The sequence below is a fragment of the Portunus trituberculatus genome, chromosome 15, assembly GCF_017591435.1.
Source record: "Portunus trituberculatus isolate SZX2019 chromosome 15, ASM1759143v1, whole genome shotgun sequence".
Classification (NCBI taxonomy): domain Eukaryota; kingdom Metazoa; phylum Arthropoda; class Malacostraca; order Decapoda; family Portunidae; genus Portunus; species Portunus trituberculatus.
The window spans coordinates 18,541,129-18,551,128 of record NC_059269.1 but is presented as its reverse complement, the minus strand read 5'-3'; the positions used below and the strand labels follow the sequence as shown (position 1 = coordinate 18,551,128).

General features: G+C 45.0%; 1 protein-coding gene across 4 annotated transcripts in view; it reads left to right on the top strand.

The window, feature by feature from the left end:
- The window catches only part of LOC123504167 (protein dead ringer homolog), a 221,049-nt gene that overhangs the window by 56,601 nt on the left and 154,448 nt on the right, over positions 1-10,000 (top strand). The window lies entirely within an intron of this gene.

The window sequence follows — 10,000 nt, the reverse complement described above, 5'->3', positions numbered from 1 at the left end:
GGAGGAGGAAGAGGAGGAGGAGGAGGAGGCGGAGGAGGAGTCAAGAGGTGGATGTGAAGGATGAAGCGACAAAAGGAAGAATATAAAAAAAGCGAAAAAAGAGAGAGGATAAAGAATGATAGAAAAAAGACGAACAAGCAGAAGAAGAAGAAGAAGAAGAGGAAGAAGTTAAAACATTTAAAACAGAAAATATAAACATAAGAAAAGAAATGAAATAAGACCAATGAAAAAAATAAAAGAGAAATATGAGGAGGAGGAAGAGGAGGAGGAGGAGGAGGAGGAGGAGGAGAGGAGGAGAGGAATGCTTGAGTCAAATACCAGTTAATCTACGACACACTGGGGACTGGAGGGGAGAGGAGAGAATGAGGGGATGGGAGAGGAAAGAGAAGAAGAGGAGGAGGTGGAAAAGGAGAAGGAAAATAAACAGGGAAGAAAAATAAGACAATAAAGAAACGAAGGAACGAGGAAGGAGAGACGAGGAGGTGAAGGAGAAATGAGGAGATAGAAGAGAGAAAAATAGAAAGTAAAATTGAAATCATATTTATTTTTCCTTCTAACATGTTTATCAACCTTTATTGTATTTCTACTCTTTCAATATTTTACAGAGAGCATACTTACTTCATACGCCTTCTCTCTCTCTCTCTCTCTCTCTCTCTCTCTAAAACTGCATATCATTTACGTCCGTTGTCTCTTCCACAGGTAAGAAACGCGAAGGGATGGAGGAGAGGGAAGTGAGGGAGGAAAGGAAGAAGGAAGGTAAGGAACGAGAGAAAGAACGAAAAAACTTACTAACCCTAAACCTGACCCCCGCTCAGTAAAACCCCTTCAAACCCCCTTAAAAAAAACCCTTGAGAACCGTAAAAACCCAACCCAAAGCTGTCACAAGGCAAACTGGAACCTTCCGTACTGCACACCTCGTCTGTGAACCTCCGCCATCTTCATTGTGGTTTGATTATGTGGTATCAAATAATTGGCCCCGCCCAGAGCCCCGCCGCGGCCGCTGGTTGGTGCGATCCCTTTGATTGTCCCCGGATCTGAGGGTCGCTGGAGGCTATGAGCGTGACGGTGATGGCGGCGACTGGGGCTGGGCGTGGCGGGGTCTGGATGGCGGCGGCGGCTGGGATGTGGCTGGGGCGTGGCAGGGGTGTGATGTGATGGTACTGCGGTATAGCGGGAGAGAGCTTGGTTGTGTTAGTGTATTACTTGTATTCAGAAACGCTTTGCTCTCTCACCATGGCTTATTTTCAAGGGCCACTGAGATGATTAGCGGGGTTTTCAAGAGTGTTTCTCCAGTTGATAATGTAGAAATCTTGTCAGTCTGCCTCTAGAACCATAAAAAAAACACCTTAAAAAAACACTGGTGAATTTCAATAAACCTTCTTGAATGAAGATGGAACACAGAAGTGTTTAAGAATACGAACTTCAGTGTCATGATTTGGTGGCAAGCAGAAAGGGAGTAGAAGAGAGTGCGGTGGGTGTATGTAGGTGTTGGTGGCTAGAGTAAAGCTTGGTTGTGGTAGGTCAATGGAGTGGTTGGTGTTAGTGAGATATGAGCGATGGGTGGAAGGAGAGACGTCAGGGAGAGTGGAGATGAATGAAGGTACTGCACGAAGGAAGGACAGAAGGAGAGACACTGACAGCGAGACATGAATAGTGGAAAGAACAGGAAGGAATAAAGAAAAATAGGAACGGGGAACCAGTGAATGAAGTGTGATAAGAGGGATGGATGGAAGGAGAAGCGAATGGCAAGTTGAAATGAATGAAGGTACTGTACGAAATAAGAACAAAACTGAAAAGAATAACGAGATATGAATAGTGGAAAAAATAGGAAGGAATGAAAGGAAACAGGAACAGGGACCAATTATGAGAAAAAGATACAAACAAGGAAGCAAATAAATTGAAAACTCGAGCGAATTAAAACTAATAACTCAACAACGACAACAAAGAAAATTAACCAGAAAACTAGAATGACAATTTGACTATAAGCTGTTGGGAGAGATCAGGAGGAAGCAAGAGGGGAGGAGACCAGGGGAAGCAGGAAGAGAGGGGACAAGAGTAAGAAAGGGAAGGTGAGGGTGGAGAAGAGGGGAAGAGGACGCGAGGGGACGTGATTTGGAGGAATGAGGGTGACGAGGGGAGGCAGGGCGACCGACTTGAGCTCCTGCCAAAAGACGGAGGGGAGAGGGACAGAGGGGGGAGTGAGGGAATGACGGAGGAGGGAAGGAGAGGAATAGCTATGCGGGAATCTTACGAGAATTTTACTTCATGTAGGGCGTAACCTAGAGAGAGAGAGAGAGAGAGAGAGAGAGAGAGAGAGAGAGAGACAGAAACTTCAACAGAAATATTACACTTTGTATTTTCTAATCATTTAAACATCGACACATATCCCTCCCTCCCCGTCTCTCTCTCTCTCTCTCTCTCTCTCTCTCTCTCTCTCTCTCTCTCTCTCTCTCTCTCACGGGGGCGGCGGCGGCGGCGGTGCGGGCGGTCACTACTTTTCCACCTCGCCGCCCCGTCACTACAAGAAGGCGTTTTAGATATTCACCCTCCCATTTTCCGAGTGACGAGCGCGATTATGTTGTGGGTTGTCCCTTGATGATCCCTTCCAGCCGAGAGGAGGGAGAGGAGGGAAGGAAGGGAGAGATGGGTGAGAGGGAGAGAGCAGGGAGGGTGTGGGGAGAAGGTGAGGTACTATAGTAAGAGTTACCTGGCGTGGTATCAAGGTGTGTGACTGTGAGAGAGGTAGGAACTGTTCAACTACACGTGAGGTTTTCATATGAGAGAGAGAGAGAGAGAGAGAGAGAGAGAGAGAGAGAGAGAGAGAGAGAGAGTGTTATAATAGTTCTGTAGTTGATAATACAGCTTAAATACACATAAATTAGACGTTTATCCAAAATTGTGACTGCATTTCTGAGTTTTAATGCATCAAAAGCTATAGTGTGCGTTGTTGTGGGTTTTCTACAGTGTTTTTTTAATGGTTCTAGTGACTGATTGATAGGGATTCTGACATCACTAATGGGGAAGAAAGAAAAGAATCATTGTATTATCTGCAGCTGTCTCTTATGTACTCTCTCTCACCTCTTCTCTTAGTTTGTATTTTCCTCTTATCTCTATATTCCAATTAACTCTTCTATCTATTCACTAATGTTTTATTGCACTGTATCTGAAAATTTTAGCTCTTATGACTCCAGCATTTCACAGACCAAAGCTTTCAATGACACTTACAAGATTTTAATAACAATTCAGGACTAAGAATTTGTGAGGTGTTGAAGAATGAGAAGGCGAAGGAGGAAAAGCAGGACGAAAACTGAGTCAATAGAGAAGAGAAGAGAAAAAAAAAGAGAAAGAAAGAGAGAACGAGGGAGAAGCGGGAAAAAGAAGGAAGAAAAGAAATAAGTAGATAAATCGAAGGAGAGAAGGAGAGGAAGAGAAATTGGGAGCACGTGGAGACAATAATTTTCAAGAGAGGCCTCCCTGGATTACGAAATTGGAGGGAAGAGAGGGAGAGAGAGGGAGAGGGAGAGAAGGAAAGGGGGAGGTAGGTAAGTGGAGGGGCGGAGGAAGAAAGGAGGTAGCGGACTATTGGCCAAGGGAGAGAAAGGATATGATAAAAATGGAGAGGGAGAAAGATGGAGAGAAAGTGGGAGGAGAGAGAGAGAGAGAAAGAGATGGAGAGAGGGAGGGAGAGAATGAGGGATCAATGAATGGAGGGAGAGATGTAAGGAGGGTCTGGAGGAGGGAAAGTAGGTGGGAACAAGGGATCAAAGTAGGGATGGAGGAGGTGGAGGGGAGGGAGGGATGGAGAAGAGGGAGAGAGGGAGAGGAACCGTATGGATCATTATCAGAAACCTTTCATCAAATAATTGCCCTCAACTTGAGAATACAAGCAATTTTCACGTGTTCAATGGAGAGAGAGAGAGAGAGAGAGAGAGAGAGAGAGAGAGAGAGAGGAGAGGAGAGGGAGGAAGGGAAGAAGGGAGGGTGGTGGTAATAAGTGATTTGAATGAATTGGGAGACTGCTGAAGGAGATGAGAAGAGAAAGTGGAGGAAAACCTAACCCAACCCAACCTAACCTAACCTAACCTAACCCAACCCAACCTAACCTAACCTGTCCCAACCTAACCTAACCTAACCTGTCCCAACCTAACCTAACCCAACCCAACCCAACCTAACCTAACCTAACCTAACCTAACCCAACCTAACCTAACCTAACCTAACCTAACCTAACCCAACCTAACCTAACCTAACCTAACCTAACCTAACCTAACCTAACCTAACCCAACCTAACCTAACCTAACCTAACCTAACCCAACCTAACCTAACCTAACCTGTCCCAACCTAACCTAACCTAACCTAACCTAACCCAACCCAACCTAACCTAACCTAACCTAACCCAACCCAACCCAACCCAACCTAACCTAACCCAACCCAACCCAACCCAACCTAACCTAACCTAACCTAACCTAACCCAACCTAACCTAACCTAACCTAACCTAACCCAACCTAATCTAACCTAACCTAACCCAACCCAACCCAACCTAACCTAACCTAACCTAACCTAACCCAACCCAACCCAACCCAACCCAACCTAACCTAACCTAACCTAACCTAACCTACAAGACATGATATAGTAAAGACGAAAGATCCTCCCCACCCACCGTCACCATGCCCATTACCAGCGTTACCTGTGCAGTGATGACGGCAGCAGTACACAGGTGACGTAATGGGGGATGGGAGGGGGAGTGCCACGGCCTTCACCTTGGGGTAGGATGCCAGGGGTGCCAGTGCCAGTCACCACGCGGCTACTGTTTACTGTTTTTGTGGCGGCGAGTGTCAGACTGCCAGCTGGCTCTTCGCTCACCTCTCTCTCTCTCTCTCTCTCTCTCTCTCTCTCTCTCTCTCTCTCTCTCCTGTAACTTTCTTTTTTTTTTCTCTATTTCTTTTCTTCCTCCATTTGTTTCTTATTCTTCTTTTCTGATTTTTATTCATTTTTTTACTATTTTTAATCTTGTTTCTTGTCTTTTTTTTCTCTCTTCATTATTCATTGTTATTTTTTCTTCCTCTTCTCTCTTTTTTTCTGATATTACTATTTTTCCTTTCACCCTCCCGTTTTCTGCTTTATCGTCTTTTGTTGTTGTAGTAGTAGTAGTAGTAGTAGTAGTAGTAGTTGTTGTTGTTGTTCTTGTTGTTGTTGTTGCTTTTCTTCCTTTTCTTCATCTTTCATTAATTATCCTTTATGTATTTTTTTGCTTTCATTTCCTTCCATTTCTTTCCCTTTCCGTCCTCTTCCCTTTCTCTTCCCTTTTCCTTCCATCTCTCCCTTCCTTTCCCTTCCTTTACCTTTCCATCTTTTTCTCCCTCGCTCCCCTTTACCTCACAGTAATCAACCGACCTTCTCACGCCTCACTTCCAGCTCTTTGCATATTTCATCTCTCTCTCTCTCTCTCTCTCTCTCTCTCTCTCTCTCTCTCTCTCTCTCTAAGCCATGAGGTTGATGGAAAGCACTAAAAACAGAAAGAATTGTATGTTGCTCGATTTCTGACCGTCAATGTGCAGAGAGAGAGAGAGAGAGAGAGAGAGAGAGGAGACCGCATTGTTGATAGCGACAGGTTGAGTAGCCGTGGTGTGCTGTCCCTTGCCACCACAGGGGGGGCGCCACCTGCAGGAGAACTCATTGCCGCTACAGGGCCGCTTGCAGTGATGCCAAAGCCCACTAGAGCAGGCGTGGCTTGGTGACAGGATGGCAACTGCACGCAACCCACTCCTCCTCCACCCTGCCGCCCCCTGTCATGCCTTGCCACCCTGGTTGAGATTTGTTTGGCTGTATTCTGAAATAGTTCTCTCACCATAACTGTTTTCAAAGCCCATAAAGATGATTTGCCGGATCCACTAGGGTGTTTCTCCTTCTGGTAATATAGAAAGCTTGTTAATCTGTCGCTAGAACCATAAGTCAGCCTTGAAATTCCCTGAACAGTAAACATTGTAAGCTGCGGCGTGGAAGTGTCTCAGAATAAATTGGTGTATGTGTGTATATGATTAAGTCTTGCATGTAACTACACGTACAAAATATTCTCTCTCTCTCTCTCTCTCTCTCTCTGTACTATATTCATTCTATATTTCTCTTTCCCTTCCCTCGTTTCTACTTTCCTCCCCGCACAGCCGCCGTCCTCACTACCATCAAGCACGTATTTTCATGACAACATCGTTTGCATTTGCATGGCGCTGCATTGCGTGCATTTGCATGTCAAATTATTAGGAAGCAGGCAGAGTGACCGTAAGGAGAGGTGGGAGTTGGCGGGAGAAGGGAGTGGGAGGGAGAGATGGAGGGACTTGGCGGAGGAGGGGCAGAAGGATGTTTTTCGCTGGAGGAATGGAAGGACGGAGGAACAAGGGCAAAAGAGAGGAGAAAAGGGATGATGTGGTAAAGGAGGAACTGGAGGAAGAGGAATAGGAGGACGAGGAGGAGGAGAAGGAAGAGGAGGAGGAGGATTTTTTCTGTAGGAGGAATTAAAGGAGAAAGAAGGATGGAGGGTGGAAGGAGGGAAATGGGAGTGATATAGAAGCATAGACAAGGACGTGAAGGCAAAGGAGTTTGAAGAAGTTTGATTTAGGAAAGAAATGAAGAAAGAAAAAATGTCAAGGGGAGAGAGAGAAAGGAAAATGTGAATAAAAATTGAGATGTTTTAGAAATTAATAGATAGAATAAAGAAGGATAAAACACGAATGAGAAATTAGCAAAATGTGAAACTGAAGAAGTAGGAAAAGAGAGAGAGAGAGAGAGAAAGACACAGATAATAGAAGATAACAAGAGAAATAACAGAATAAAGGAAGAATAAGGAAAAGCAAAGTTAAATTCCAGAATTCTTGTTATCCTTCATGTTGTATCTTATGGAAAACTTGGAAGGGATTCTCTTCTTAAATGGCAACTGTGCTTTGTCTTGATCGTGGCCTGTGGTGGTGGTGGTGGTGGTGGTGGTGGTGGAAGAGGAAGAGAAGAGGAGCAGGAGGAGGAGGAGGAGGAGGAGGAGATGATGATGATGATGATGATTAGGTGATTGCAGTAAAAGGCAGGAATATAATGGTGATGGTGATGGTGGTGGTGGTGGTTGTGGTGGTGAAACTATTTGTGGTGAAGGTCATCAGAGAGAGAGAGAGAGAGAGAGAGAGAGAGAGAGAGAGAGAGAGAGAGAGAGAGAGAGAGAGAGAGAGAGAGAGAGCAGATCAAGTTGATACATTGTAAACCTTTCCTTACTTGGTCTTTTCGTGTGTGTGTGTGTGTGTGTGTGTGTGTGTGTGTGTGTGTGTGTGTGTGTGTGTGTGTGTGTGTGTGTTGTGTGTGTGTTTGGTTAATGATGGTGTAGGTTCTGTGGTTTCGCTTGAATAGTCGTGGTGGTGGTGGTGGTAGAGGAGGAGGAGGAGGAGGAGGAGGAGGAGGAGGAGGAGGAGGAGGAGGAGGAGGAGGAGGAGGAGGAGGAGGAGGAGGCTGTGGTAGTGGTACAGGAGGAGAAGGAGGAGGGGAAGGAGGAAGAGGAGAAAGAGGTTCAGGTGGAAGTATTGGTGGTGGTGGTGATGATGGAGGAGAAGGGGGAGGAGGAAGAGGAGAAGGGGGTAAAGATGCCGGCGGCGGCGATGGTGGTGGTGGTGGTGGTGGTGGCGGTGGTACCAAGTGGCGGTGTCCATTGCAATTGTTCCTTCCTGTGTGTGGGAGATGGGGGGGGCGGGAACCGAACCGTGAGTCTCCTATTTGCAAGTCGAATCTGCAAACCACACAACCACGGGAATTATAAACGGCTCCAACTACAACACAAACCACGATGACGGTCGCTCACTGGTTTGCGATCTGGATCCGAATTCAGGGACGCTTTGCTCTGTCACGACGATTATTTTCAAGGGCTCTAGTTGAAGATACTCATATTCTTAAGGGTATTTCTATGGTTCTGGTGATGGATTAGCAAGATTTCTACTATATCATGAGGAGAAACTGTCTTGAAAACCTTGCTAGTCGTCTCTGGGGGACTTAAAAAATTGTCTTGGTGAGAGAGCAAGGCTTTTCTGAATATACTCTCTGGACTCAATCTTTTCACTACCACCACACGTCTTCATATTCATTCTGCTTACTGTTTGGTGATCTTAAACAGCGACAAAAAACTTATGTGGGGATTAAAATAGAGAAGACTGGATATTAATCTTAAGAACTCCATAAACCCTTCCTAATGTAAATAAAATCATAAAATCGTCTAATCATATCGAAACTTATGGTAAAGGTGCGTCCTAGTACTGAAAGGGGTTAAAATAGTGAAGATTCTGGCTATCAATCTCCTGACCTCCATAAACCCATCCTATTGTAAAAATCGGCTAATCATATCCAAAACTCACGGTAAATATGCGTCCCAGTACTGAAGGGGTTAACAATACCGTGACCAGGTGTGCATCCCGTCTTAGAATAACCTTCAAGCCAACAGGTGTGAAATTAATCTGCATTTTCACTCATCATTAATAGCTTACTCACTGATAGATATCCCAATAGACTCATAAATCAGGTTAGTGAGTCAGTAAGGCTTAAAAAAGAACACTAGACAAATTTATATAAAGGAGGGATAGGTGGATGTGAATATATATATACGTATATTTATTTTATTATAGAAGGATTGCCACTTGAAAACCCAATGGCCTTCTGTCAGGTTATCTTATCGTATATTCTTATTTGCTGTGTATCTTCCGCGGTTTTCACTTTCCAAGGTAAGAGTTAATTGATATTTTCACTCCTTAATTAGCGAGAAAATTCTGAGGGAGAACAAAGAGAAGAAATTAAAATAGATGAATAAATAAAAAGGAAATGGTGGAGAGAGAGAGAGAAAATTATTGGCGTTGTACGTGCATGCAGAGAGAGAGAGAGAGAGAGAGAGAGAGAGAGAGAGAGAGAGAGAGAGAGAGAGAGAGAGAGAGAGAGAGAGAGAGAGAGAGAGAGAACCGCATCGTGAGAATAGGAGGAAGAGGAGTAGGAGGAGGAGGAGGAGGAGGAGGAGGAGGGTCATCACAGGTGTGGTCAGGTGGGCCTTCTACCTGTGTTCCAATAATTGCCTTGTGTTGCCTCTCGTTATATAAAAGACGACCAATAAGACAGGAGGAGGAGGAAGAAAGAGGAAGAAGAAGAAGAAGAGGCGGAGGAGCAGGAGAGATAGAACTAGAGGAACAATACAATATAATACCCCCAAAAAAAGATACAAGCAGGAACACGGCTATTATTAATCCGTAAGAGGCAATTTGCGTGATGCACAGTAACTTGGATATCTAATGTACGGACAGGAGAGGTGGAAGCAGACGTAGGAATTGTACTACTAGCCAGGGAGTGGAGAGAAACACGAGGGAGGGAGTAAAGGGGAGGAGTATCGCAAATGATCACAAAGGAAGAACGAATAACAACATCCCTGCTAGTTCTTAGGAGTGAACTAGACAAAGATTAAGTAGAAACACGCAAGGAAAGGACAAGGAGTATCAGAGAGAGAGAGAGAGAGAGAGAGAGAGAGAGAGAGAGAGAGAGAGAGAGAGAGAGAGAGAGACGGTACAGTATATTATTATGATGAGAGAGCAATTTCCTCGCCAGTGAAGTCTCCTTAATGCTCTTTACATGCCGACAAGAGAGAGAGAGAGAGAGAGAGAGAGAGAGAGAGAGAGAGAGAGAGAGAGAGAGAGAAACCGGACTGATATGAGATAACGAGGCCAGAAAGCGAGCTGTTCCCGCGAGATAGGGCCTGCAGAAGTGGGAGACGAGGGGCCGCTTGGTAAGACTGAGGTGACGGGATCTCCATTGTCCGAGGTAACTGACTTGTGGCGGGATGAAGGCAGCGGAGAGAGCAGAGGATAAGGACAGTGGAGTTGTTGCAAGTGGAAGATGTAGAGTGGACTTGGAGAAACAAGAGGTCTAGGGTAAGAGAAGATAATTAGTCTTGTTGAAGAAGTAGGAAGATGAATAAACTTAATGGAGAAAATAGGGTTGAGA